Here is a 13379-nt window from a genome sequence, read left to right as displayed (position 1 = left end):
CCCAGAATTGAAGTCAACAAACTGATAATTTTCTTATTTGAAAATCTGATTATTTATATTATCCGATGGGCTTGAAATCCTGATAATGAATCATTATTATGTTCACATGAACAGTTTTGTCACTGACAAAACCAGTATATACCGGCTGACTCGAAATTTTACGCCGTCCGCTAAAGCAGTTTTTTTCCCCTTGCCTTGTAGCATTTGCAGCGAATTCACAATGGCACTAACAATTTTAAAAGGGAATTAAAATTAATTTAATACTCTAGAATACACTTTAAGAAATTCATTTTTAAAAATATTGTTGGTGCTGCTACCTACTTTCGAAATCAGAAGTGCCTTATGTGGTTATCTCGAAGCTCAGGTATAAAAAACTAAATTCTTCATTCAGCTTTGCTCTTTATAAACAAAGCTTATAAACTGACCTGAAAAATCAAACTTCCAGTTCAGTAATTTCAAGACCCAAGGAAACATGAGCCGTTAAAACCCAAAACGGCTCCGTGATATGATTGGCTGCCGATGATGTAACAAAAATGAATGGGTTACCGGCTGCGAGGGATTTGGTGAAGAAAGTGGCAGTACATGGTTGGCGTCGAAATTTCATTTTGTTTATGCTTTCCTTCTTCGCTGATCGTACCGCCATTTTTCCCTCACGTTTTGCGCTTGCTTTTTCTCGGGTTTTTAATTCGTAATTGATTGAAAAGCTATTGACATGAAATTGAATGTGAGGAGCATGTATTCTCATCGATCCTGGGTGAGTTGATTCGTTTGTTAAAATTATTCGTAGTCGAACTTCGATTTAACGAATTGTGTAAAACCGGCATTTCCATACCTTAAATTGAGAAAATTGTTTTATCGGGAGGGGAGGGGGTGACATTATTAATGCAGATATATGCACAGAAACTTCCTAAAATTCCTTGAATCAAAGAAATCGTGATACGACCATCATTAAAATTGCTGGGCAGGGGCGTTCTAAGAGCATCACGGCCCCCAGAGGCGTACGCAGTGCCGGGGGGGGGCCCTTCCCAAACCGACCAAAAATTAGGAAAAAATGAGGGACCCCCACCAGGACAAATTGTTGCCCACCAATTGCCATGCTTACTGTCCAATTTAAACCGGATCTCAGTCATGCTGCTCTCGATGCCCTTAGGCTGGGAGGGGGGGGGGCGACCCCACACGCTGGGGTGGTCCCATGCATTAAGATGACACTGGCATCAAAGTTACAGTAGCCTATTTCCTGCATTAGCTGGCATGCCTTAAAAATTAGGAGAGAATCCAGCTTATTGAAATTTGTAGTCTAGTCCATTTCCAGCATGCGGGAAAACCAAGGTTGAATGAGGATATCATGATACATTTAAAAAATTGTTATAAATTTATATATTGAATAAATAAGCTAATTAGAATAAAATAATGGTTTTTCCACTATAGGAAACGTTGAAGAATTGGGTAATGATAAGAACGTGGTCGTTATAACGCTTGTTCACTGTATTTCCATTAATTCATTTAATCTATGTAAACATATCTTTAGTATCTGACATATTTCTTAAATTATACGTTTGTTTGCGTGTAAAGCAAACACAAAGCTAAAACTTTTTTTTTTTGTTCACCCCACCATGAAATCACCAGTGGCGACAACTTTAAAATGACTGAAAATGGAAATTACGCCAGAACCTTAACCCTTTAAGCGGTTTTTAAAATTTTCCTGATGTGCATTGCAATTGCCACTTATGTTTATAAGAGTGTGCTAAAAGAACCAGAGATATTTCGGGGTGACCAAAATAAAGTAGATCAAGTTTAACAAGATATCTCAAGATTGCCGCTGTAAGGGTTTACTGTGATTTTTGTGGGGCCAAGTGTGATTTTGCTGTTCCCACCACTAGAATTTGATTATTGATTTTGCAACTGTGTTTTTTCCCCATGTGAAATTAGTAGCCCTTCTGAATTTTGTGCCCCCCCCCCCCAGTTCTGGCCCTGAGTTGTGTTTTTTAAATACACGATTTTCTTTTTTTGTAGATTTTGATCTTTGGAAAGGCAGTCCAAATATTTCTATCAAAAGCAGCATCAGAATGATACAAAATGAATGTGGAAGACCTTTGTCTGTCATAGGTCAGGAAATTTCGCCAGCAGACGCACTAGCCATAGAGGTTGGAAAAGTCAGGGTAGCGGAAAGATGAATGTCTAGTGTACTGCTGAAATAATATTATTTGAAAGTTCAGGAATCAAAGTACAGCACTGGCAAAGTCACTTTGGGCAAACCTTTGGCTCTTGCCAAAGCAGAGAGGTAAGAAATTGTGATTCTTCCCCCTTCCTTAATGCATCTTTTCTAGTTATTGAGCTTATACCTTTATATTTAATGACATGTTGGTAGCAATGAAGTAACTAACCTACATTTTTCTATATTCAATTGTGCCTTTTTTTTTCAAAAATGTTATAGCCATGAAAACTACAGAAACAATGTAAAAATCAATGTTATATTAGAAATAGTACCATGGCCCCCTCCACCAGGGGCAGCTCGAGCTTGACTGCGGCCTGGGTGCAAAGCCTTGTGTGCTGCCCCTAAAGAAAACTCTTGCGAGAGAGGCTGACATTAGGGTTTCTAAATTCCTGACATTTTTGAGCCTCCGGGAACAGGATATTGTATTTCCAGACAATTTGGGAAATCACTTATTTACAGTGGAACCCTGTTTATATAACTAATTTATAATACTTTCTCATTTATATTACGTTTAGATTTAGCCTCAATTATTCTCTATACTTTTTTAAAAAAAAAAGTTATATTTCATTTATGCATCATATAACTTCAACTACACTACGTTTTCACTCCGATTTGAATCCCAAATTTTGGCAAAAGTATCATTTCACTCAATTAATGTACATGGGAATTTTTTGAAATCTCACTTAACATATCGTGTATGTAAAACACTGCAATTAGACAAATACTTAGATTTTTATACACCTTAGGTTTTGGTTTATGATACTTAATAATAAATGGCAAAATATAATAAAATTTTGCAATGATACAGTCAATAGATTTTTAGAAATTGTGTTTTAAACCCAAGTAAAATGTCAGAAATAACATTCTTCATAAAATGCCATTAAAATTTTCATTCACAGATTACTTGATGTAAAAACCAGGGTTGGGTCAAAAGACATAAGCGTCAAAATCTTAAATGAATGCTTTTGGATGATGTTTTGAACACAATAAGTATATAATATTATGAAAAACACTTTCATATGTTTCATTTTATCTACACTACTGATTACCTGTGTTCAATTTACTTAGCAAAGTGGAGCTGTTTATTCAAAATATGTGTGATAGGAGATCAGGGATAGGTTTCTTACCTCAGAAATTAGCTCAGTATTAAAACAGTCAAAAACTTACTGATGTCAAACAGTTTTTGTTAACCTGATAGATAGGTTGAATAACAAAACGCTTTTATGTAGATTAACATGTTTTTATATTTTGAATTATAATTACTGAGCACAAAATATCTATTTTGATATTTTAAATTTTCTGATCTACCCACAAAATTTTATTCCATTTAAAATTTCTCGTGTAGCATCTGTTAATACACTAATGGTGCTCATTTATTCTCGCCTAAAAATTTTATATCTTAGGTCATATAAATCCAGAGTTTTAACAAGTATTTTTAATCAAAGAACTGGCAGGACATGATGCCCATTGCATATTTAGATACAGCTTCAGTCAAAAAACCATTGCATTATAAATGCTAGTAAATATACCATATCATAGTAAAAAAATTTATCCTTACTCATGCACTAAGTTACAAGAGTTTCTTAAGCATCATGTACAAGCCAGCACTGCCAAATTAGAGAAAATTTTAGTCTTACAATTTATTATTTTGATTGCTAGATATATTCTAATGTTATACACGATAAGGGTATCGCTTTGAATATCAGTGATTATTTAGATAATTTAATAATAACAGAAAACAACATTACATATATGATGTAAAAGAACTTTTTTAAATACCTCTCTGTTATGAAGAGAGTACAGCAGATGATTTATATCAATACACATGTATAAGCAGTTAAAGAAATTTTGGAGGATCAAGAATCATCTTGGATTGAAGAATATTAAATCATTCCATAGTTTTTCGTTCAGAATTTATGCTATGCTTTATTAAAAAATGTATATTTATTAAAAGTGTATTTGTAAGAAAGAAAACATATACTGTCCAAAATAATTCTTTAGAGTAGAATGTTATTTTACAATCATATTAAGTATTTATTCTTTGTATAACAGTCACTTTGAACATTACATGTAATTAACATATGCATTTCCAATGAGAATTTTTATATTGAAAAGCAATATTTGAGGTAACTTGCCAATCCTGGTAAAAATTCAACTCTTAAAGTGGGCATAGCTTCGGTTCTAAGCGTCAAAGGCCTGGTTTGGAATCACAAAAAATGGGGCTTTCATAAAAAATGAAGGAAAAAACAAACCAATATTTTTTTTCTTCCAAAATGTGGACTCGTATAGTTTCAGATAACAATAACCAATTGATAACTATATCCGAAAGAAACCCAGAAGCCAAATGATGATCTTGAGTCCTACTTGGTCAAACAGGATACATGAAAACAGGGCAACTCCATTTTACATATAGCTCAGGGCTTGACAAATCTCAGTCGACGTGGTGATTATAAAATGGGTAAATGGTCGCTTGAAATTCATGCGATTGTTAAAATGGAGTCAAAGGGTGGCACAAAATTTTCTGATTTTATTGCAGTGTGCCTTTCAACATCAGGAGGAGTCATTAAGTCTCTGAAAAGTCGAAAAACATTATTTAGGACTGTTTTGAGGAAAAAAAAATAATTTTTTTTTTAATTCAGTCATGTGTTTAATTTATGTACTGTATGTGTTCTATAGATCCCTCAAGGCAGTCTTTCAAGCAAACTGGATTTGGATAATTGACTGAGAATTTGAAGTTTCTTTTTTTGATCTTACCTTTTGTATGCCTGCATTGCCGGAAGTTCATTACAAAAGCAGCTTCACACGTCCATGGATTATAGCAGCTAATAATATTCAGATAGCCTATCGATGTCATGTGCAAGCAAAAATCATCAACCAGAATACAGAAATGTTTGTCAATGGGGTGGAGGGGTGTTGCATTTTTTAATCTCCTACAAAAGTATGGTTAAACCTCAGCTTCTAAATGCAAAAAAAAAAAAAGATAACAAAAGCCATAAGTCCTGATAACTATCAATGAACTTTTGCCTATGCTACAATATTGGTCCATTCTATATTTTATATTAGTGATTGATAGCAATATCCAAATGATAGCATTATGCATGATTTCAATAAACCGCATCTACTGTATTGTGTAAGAAGAATTTTGGCCTCCTCCGATACCCTCCACCTCCCTTGTCAGCAAAATTTTAAATATATTATAATAATGATTTCAAATATTTTGAGAAAAAAATATTACAAAAGAAAACACCTTTTACGTGCTATTGTAATTATTTTCGATCATTTTAAAGGTTGGTAACTCAAAGTTTTTCTGTAGGAAATTCCTTGGTTCCCCCCCCCCCCCCCTCCTCTCAGAAGTCAATTCTGCTCAAGTGTATTGTAGCATGTTTTTTGTTCCATGCATGATGCTAAGGTGAAAATGGGGTTTCACCTGTTCTACCATCTATCCCATCTTTTTTGGAACACCATCTGCACCTTGCTCACCGTCCTTGCTTGAGTTAAAAACCTATTCCCAGCATCAGTCCTCGCTTGGGAAATTTCCCTGTTGTGGCCTTTCAGTTTGTATTTGTATTATTAATTGTTAAATGAATGTTTTTTTATCATAACTGCTTGTCTAGTATTTTACAATTGTTTTCATTCTCTTTTCAGATAAAATGAAAGCTGGGGTCTTTCGCCACAAAACACTAGATGATATCAGATTCATTAGTTTCAGTTCTCGAAAGGAAACATTTAATCACCAAAAAGACAACATTCAAAAGGAGTTTGACACTTTTATGCTAAGAAAGTAGAAATGATCGAAAGTTTAGAAAGTCCTTTGCATGTGCATAGTGGCTGCAATCATACGTATTGTAAATGAACATTAGTTGATATTTTTTCATCAATAAATACTTCAATTTACTGTATTTTGTGATTTATTTACAAAAATGATGTGAAATTTTCATTGAACTCTGAAGACTTGCTAGGATTCGGAGCGGAGGTGCTTTTGAACTTTTTCTAAACAAGTCTGATTCCTATCCTTTGTTACTGTATTAATTTATATTCACCAGCTTATGAATTTTGATATTCGAGAAGTGGAAGATATTTTGAATAACATTGAATTTTGAAAATATAAAGGTATTTGAGTATTGCTTTTTTGGCAATAATGGTAGCCTATCAAAAAAAATGTTATTACCCTTTTAGACCTTGAATTCAATGATAACACACCTACAATCCTTAAAGTCAGGGCTGAACTCACTAAGTTGAAAAAACTAACTCTTTTCCCATAATATTTAGTGCAAAGCAATGTAAAAACAATAGGTTGCTTGTATTCCCATCCACGCCATCATTCCTCTAGTGATTAAAGCACAGAACTTGGGTGAAACCTGATAACGTGAGCGCATACAAACAAACGAAATTTTGAATAGCTCAATTTATTTGTGCAATACTTCAAGTGTAAAACCAAAGCATAGAAAGACTGGCACCGAAGAATTTAATTTGATAGTTTGTTGTTCGAACAACATTTCATTTTGTGTCAACGTCTCTTTTCCAGCAATTAAAAAAATCTGCCAAATTACTGATCTCCCCGTTGGTCTCTGCTCAGTAGCGTACGCAGGATTTTCTTAAGGAGAGGTGCTCGTTTTTTTTCACCGCAAAAAAAAAAACACTGATAGCTTGGGGAGGGCATATAGGTTCCCTGAGCACCCCCCCCCCCCCACGCGTAGGCTTCTGCTTGGGGGTTTTGAACCCCATCTTGCGTACGTCAGCGGTTCTGCACTTCTTTTTTCAGTATGTTGCACATTAGTACAGCATACTCAGTATATATATAATGATGAAAACTAATTAAAAATATGAACATATAAAAAATTATGAAAATTTAGAATTGTAAGAGATACATTATTAAAATCTAATGTGAGAGTTAATTATAACCCCATTGTTGAAAATTTAGAATAAATGAAAGAAAAACGCAATTGAAAATTTATGACAATTATAAAATTGCATTTTTGAAAAAAATTTTGATAATCAGTAAAAGCCTTCCATTGTCCATCAGTGCCGAGAGGGGGGGGGGGGGGGTCCATCCCCTCAAAACCTAAGAAAATGACAGAGATATATGTTATAACATGGTATAATCGTTTGCTCTCTATTACTCTGTCCCCTCCCCTCAAAAATAAATTTCTGGACAGGGCCGCAATTATAGATGCTTATAAGCATCTATAATTGCGTTATATAGTTGCGTTATATAACTATAGTTAGCCGATGCAAGCACACATTTTGGTGCCTCGTCCTCCTAATATTGAAGGTGGGGTTAATAAATTATATTTGCGCCCCCTCTGGTCCGGGGCACCAAATCTGTTTGCTGCCCTGGTCCTGGGGTCCATTTGATCTAGTGGCTCTCTTATTGTTAAAACACTATACTGATAAGAATCATGACGAAACTTTTTTCGCTTATAAGCTTGGGAGTGAAAAAAGTTTAGTCCGTGTGATTACACGGACCAACCGGAATCTTACCATTGACCTTTCATTTCAACATTACTGTAATGCAAGGATACTCAATCTTTAGGAGAGCGCGGGCCACTTCTTCGTTGATTTGAAAATGTGGCACGGGCCACTTGAGTGATCTGGAGCTGAGCCACGAGTAATATGTGGAACTGCACCGCAGGCCGCTTACGTGCTCTGGAACTGTGCCGCACATCACTTAAGTGATCTGTAATTATGTCGTGGGTCACTTGACTGATTTGTAAATGTGTCGCGGGCCACTTGAGCGATGTGAACTGTTCCAAAGGCCCCTTAAATGATCTAAAATGTGCCGCGGATCACTAAAATGATCTGGAAATGTGTCGGGTTCGCTCAAGTGTTCTAGACCATGACGCAGGTAAGTGATCTGTGTATATGTCGCGGGTCACTTGAGTGATTGATGTTAAACAGTTCCAAGAGCCATTCAAGTTCTCTGTAAATGTGCCACGGGCCGTTTAAGTGTGCTCTGGAACTGTGCGGCGGTCACTCAAGTGATCTGAAAATGTTTACAAAATTAAGTTTGAGGTCGCAGGCACATCAGATAAGTCCGAGGACCACAGTTGGCCACGGTTCGAGCATGTATGAAACACGGCACAGTAGTATTGAATGCAACCAATATCTCAAAACGAGAAATTTCATGGATGGGAAATTTTCATTAGAATTAAAAATTCACGGTTTGAAAAAAACTTTTTTCTCTCGAAGACGAAAATCCACAAAATGCGTATTTTTACTAGAAATGACGTGATAACGGGGAAAATTTTGCAATTTTCTGAGTTCTACGTAATTTTGTCCCGTAAAATACAGATTACATGGTCATGAGATTTCCAGATACAGTTCTGTTTTGAAAGATAGCAACATAAGGTCATCTTGGCGACTTGTTTCTAAGATTGAAAAGTACAATTTCTTGCCAAATATGATAAACTAATGAAACCACGTTAGTACGTTTATACTGACGTCACTCCCTCATCAGCCAATCATATCACTGAGCCGTTTTGGGGTTTAACGGCTCGTCAAGGAAACATCCAAAACCAAGGACCTCCACACAAGCAAACGACAGGTAAGATCGTAAAATTTGAATTTTTCCACTCTCCACATTATAGTAATGTGCTGCCATCTAATGTTAAATTTAAAATTGACTCATGTGGTGATGATGAAGTTTAAAGTAAAAAATTATATTCTTTATTCCGCTCAGTTCCTCATAAACAAAGCTCGTGAACTGAACTGGAAATTTAAACTATAAGTTCGGTTATTTTATTTGAGCATAAGGAAATGTCCGAAACAAAGAACCTCTTAATGAGCAGACGACAGAGAAGAAGTCGGTTCCCTACAAGCTGAGCTTACAAACAGAACTGGAAGTTAGAACTGCCAGTTCAGTTATTTTTTGAGGACACAAGGAGACGTTCAAAACAAGTAACTTGGAGAAAAGCAGACGACAGAGATTATATTACTGGCGGGAGCATCCAGCCACCGCGACTGCAGCGACATCAAATGCAAAGAAATTACGTGACTCGGTCAAAACAAAGTTCCCGCCTGGCAATTTTTCCAAAGAAATGTACAGTTCGGTCTCTAAATATTGGGTTTTAAAGATTTAAAAAAAGGATAAAGAACTCATCTAAAGAGAGATTAAATTATTTTTATTTAATACCGGAATAATTTCTTTCATAATTGCTTGAATTTTCCTTCATCAATTCTGGATTTTCCTTCATTACTTCTGGAATTATTTCCTTTATTAATTATTATTTCTTTCATCAATTCTGGATTTGTTTCTTTCATTAATGCTGAAATTATTTCTTTCATCAATTCCGGATTTGTTTCTTTCATTAATGCTGAAATTATTTCTTTTATTAATGCTGAAATTATTTCTATCATTGATTCTGAAATTATATTTCATTAATTCTGGAATTGTCTCTTTCATTAATTATGGAATTATCTCTTTCATTAATTATGGAATTATCTCTTTCATTAACTTTATTATCTCTTCTATTAATTTTATTATTACCTCTTTCATTAATTTTATTATTTGGGTCATGGACAAAAAAAGGTTGAGAACCACTGCTCTAGAGAGCTCTGCTCTCCCTTATTCAGAATTTTTTTTCGCCCATCATCCCCAACGCAATCTAACCCATAGGATCCTATGTTATACCTGTAGCTTCTCCCGTCCCCCCTGGATCATTCCATCGCCCACGTCGGGAATCACTGCTCTAGAGTAACAGTAGTCCCTTGTTATAGCACCTATTATTGTTTTTTGTAATTTCATATATAAGATCATCTACAGTCAACGCTTGTTTTTATGAACTTGTGCAGACTTGATAATTAGTTTGTGAAATCAAAAGTTCGTAAATGGGAGAGATGAAAAAAAAAATTCAAAATTTTTGTGCACATAAGATTCCATGGAATTGATGTAGGATAACATTTCATGCAAATCTTGTTTCTCTGAAATATTTTCAAAATGGTGACGCACCTTCGGAACCACTTGCTGCAGAAACAATCTTTTAGAGGACTCTATGTAATTTTTTTGAATCCCTTTTTGGCAATTTGAAATGTGTGCGTGTTCACACATTAATTTCTTTCATTATACACAGTTTTTCCTATTTGGTTGACATTGCGAAAGGCAAGTAGAGGGACAAAGAAATAACAGTAGTTGGCCAAAATAGAGTTAGATATCGCCTAATGTATTGTACCATTTTCTGAAGCCACCAGTTTATCAAATTATAATGTACAAAGAATGAGTTATTTTGTCAACACATCTTCAATTCATGGTCACCCTCCGAAAACAATCGAACCCTCCTCCTGGGTATGTGTTCACAAAACACCTGTATGCTGGTTGAAGACACACAGAATGTCTGAATTGAAGTTTACTTTTAATTACAAAGAACTTGGAGTAGGCTGGAAGAATAAAATAATCAGAAAGAAAAATGTTTTGTAAAATAGAGTGGATTTCAACATTGGCTCTATAGTATGCTGTTCAGGACATAAGACAAGTTCATAAATTGGAATTTTGTGAATCAAGCATTGACTGTAATACCAATTTTACGTTTGTAAGGTTACCAAATTTTCTGCTAGTAGCCTTGGGGCTATATTTAGGATTTCTACCCCTTCAAATTTTTTAGGGGAATGTGAGAGTGAATGTATTGGTAAGGTGAAAACCATTTCCATAGCCCTCACATAATTCGGGTTGACGGGATTGCAGTTAGCAATATAATTTGTTAGTATGCATTGTATATTCACTTTAACACAGCCTGGTCCATCATCCTAATGTGATCTGAATTTTTTAACATGAAGTTCTTAAAATGGCATATATATACATTTTTATTATTTCTCTATTCTGTCGAAAAGATTGGTTTTTACTATACGGGATGACTGTACATTGTTGTGTAGTGGTAGAGTGCCTGCCTGCTCCCAGTCACTATTTTGTTGTGATTGTGGCATGGTTGTAGTGATTTAAACCAACTGATTTTTTTTTAAGAAAATCACTGATTTAAATCAATTTTTTTTTCAGATATGAAAAATTATCTGTTGTAATTGAATAAAATTATTTTAAATATCAATTTAAATATTATATTTTAAATATCAATTTAAATATTATATTTTAAAATATTTTTATAATATTATAATATATAAATATGTATATTAAATATCAGATATACCATAGTCGTACCAATTTAGCTGATAAATGGTTACCCAAGATTTACAATGATGAAGTTAGAAGATGTAAAGTTGACTTAGAAAATCAAAAATTGCATGGTGATGGATAGATATACATAATGAATGAATTCTGTGTGTTATCAAACAGTGTGGTAAAGCCATCCATGTTGATACTATTGACACATCCGGCTTATCACATGCCGGAAATTATTTAGCAAATGTGGTTTTTAATTCAGTGAAGTCAACAGAAGAGAGAACTTCAAATGTAACATATCAAGTTTTGTTACAAAGTTTTCTACTGCAAATATGGTTTCTTCCAGAAAGAATTTGGATGAAAAGCTTGGCTTTTCGGGACTTACATATTGGTATAGTGCCCACATTTTACACTTGTTAGTCAAAAATTTGGTTAAAACTGATGTAACAAAGTATGTTACAAATATATTTAGATACTTCCGCAATCATCTCTCAAAAGCATGGTATCATGTGTAAGGTGGAAGTGCATTGGTCTTCCTGCAGAGGTATGCTGGAATACTTATTGTGATTCTCTTGAATCTTATGTCAAAAATTCATCACTTGTTACCAAAGTTTGCAAAGACCACAGATTTCAGATAAGTAACATCTCTAGTGAAATCTTAAATATTGATTCAAAAAGAAATGTCAAGGACATAATTGCAATTCTGAAACCAATAGCCAATTAATTAACGATTTTGTACAAAGGAACACACACACAACTGCTCCATAGCTGAATGTGTACTGGCATAGAAAAAGCTGCAATTGAAGATAAATGCAGCATCAACATCAAACAATAAAAAGGTTTTGTTCATATGTATATATTTTTATACTCTGATGACAATCATTAACAGATGCACACTTTGCTGCATTTATTCTAAGCTCATCAGTGTTAACTTCTAATAGATAATTAATGTCACAAAAGAAGAGAGAAATAAGGATCTTGAATTTATCAAACAAAAATGTGGCTCTGGTTTCTTGACAATTACATTGAAGCTTTTGGGAAAGTTGATACCATTTCATGATAAATTTTTTTTTCACCCTAAGGTTGTTGATACAATGTCTGATTTTGAGTGGTGGAACAGATTTATAATGTTTTGGGTAAAGATACAATTACAGAGAGCGATATGTGATTTGTAAACATGTTAATTACAGCAAGGTGCAGTTCATTCCAAATAGCCAAACAGATTAAGAGTAGACAAAGCATTCAAACTAGTGTTTCTAATGAAAGAAATGAACAATTATATTCACACAGGGTTAAATTATTTAAAAAAAGATGTAAGATATCTATCTATTCAAGAACTGTTTTTCCCCCTTTTCTTAATAAAATGTTCCGAAATATTTCACAAGTATATAATTCTCTATTTTTAGTTTGCAAATATTTCTTAAATAGTCATAATTTTTGTAGGTTTGAATTTCTTTAAAGAAAGCATAGATTAATGACTAGTGTGTTAATAATATATATATTTTGTTTAAAAAAAATGAAAATCAAAAAATCCTGATTTAAATAAAAAAAAAAAATCAACACCCCCTGGATTGTGGGTTCGAACCCAGATCCCTTGTATAACACCTTTTTTTTTATTGTACAATGAAACCTGTGCAAAACAGAATGTCAAGACTGAAATAATATTTCATTTTAGACGAGTTTTCATTTTGTAAAGGTGCATGCACGCACACACATAAAAGCATTAATCAATGAAGGGACAATTTTTTTATTCTGTCAAAGACGGGTTTATGGTTTAGCTGCAGTGAGATACCTTGGCTAACGAACATGATTCTGGAACAAATTATCTTCATTAGTGGAGGTATCACTGCATTTGCAATGTATGAGTTTGATTGTCACCTATCTTTCATAAAAGACAACTAAAAAAAGCCATTTTGAAAGCAGCTTTTACTTGACTATTTCCGTAGCCTAAGGAAGAACCCGTAAGTCTTAGTTCAGAAGATCGTTGAAGATCCCAGTTTACAGTACCCGTTCCATGGTGTAGGGTCTTTGGTAAAAATTAAATAGAATTTTTGGATT

General features: G+C 34.2%; 1 long non-coding RNA gene across 1 annotated transcript; it reads left to right on the top strand.

The window, feature by feature from the left end:
- Positions 1-485: 485 nt before the first annotated feature.
- LOC149071214 (uncharacterized) lies at positions 486-6109 on the top strand. The gene is made up of 3 exons (XR_016194700.1): positions 486-754; positions 2014-2281; positions 5861-6109. It is a non-coding gene; the product is annotated as an uncharacterized LOC149071214 (long non-coding RNA).
- The last annotated feature ends 7270 nt before the right edge of the window (positions 6110-13379 follow it).

The sequence above is a fragment of the Pholcus phalangioides genome, unplaced genomic scaffold (assembly GCF_987345545.1).
Source record: "Pholcus phalangioides strain wild (caught in Gottingen) unplaced genomic scaffold, Ppha-v1.0 ptg000019l_1, whole genome shotgun sequence".
Classification (NCBI taxonomy): domain Eukaryota; kingdom Metazoa; phylum Arthropoda; class Arachnida; order Araneae; family Pholcidae; genus Pholcus; species Pholcus phalangioides.
Note: the sequence above shows the minus strand (reverse complement) of the source record. Positions and strands in the feature narration are given on the sequence as shown.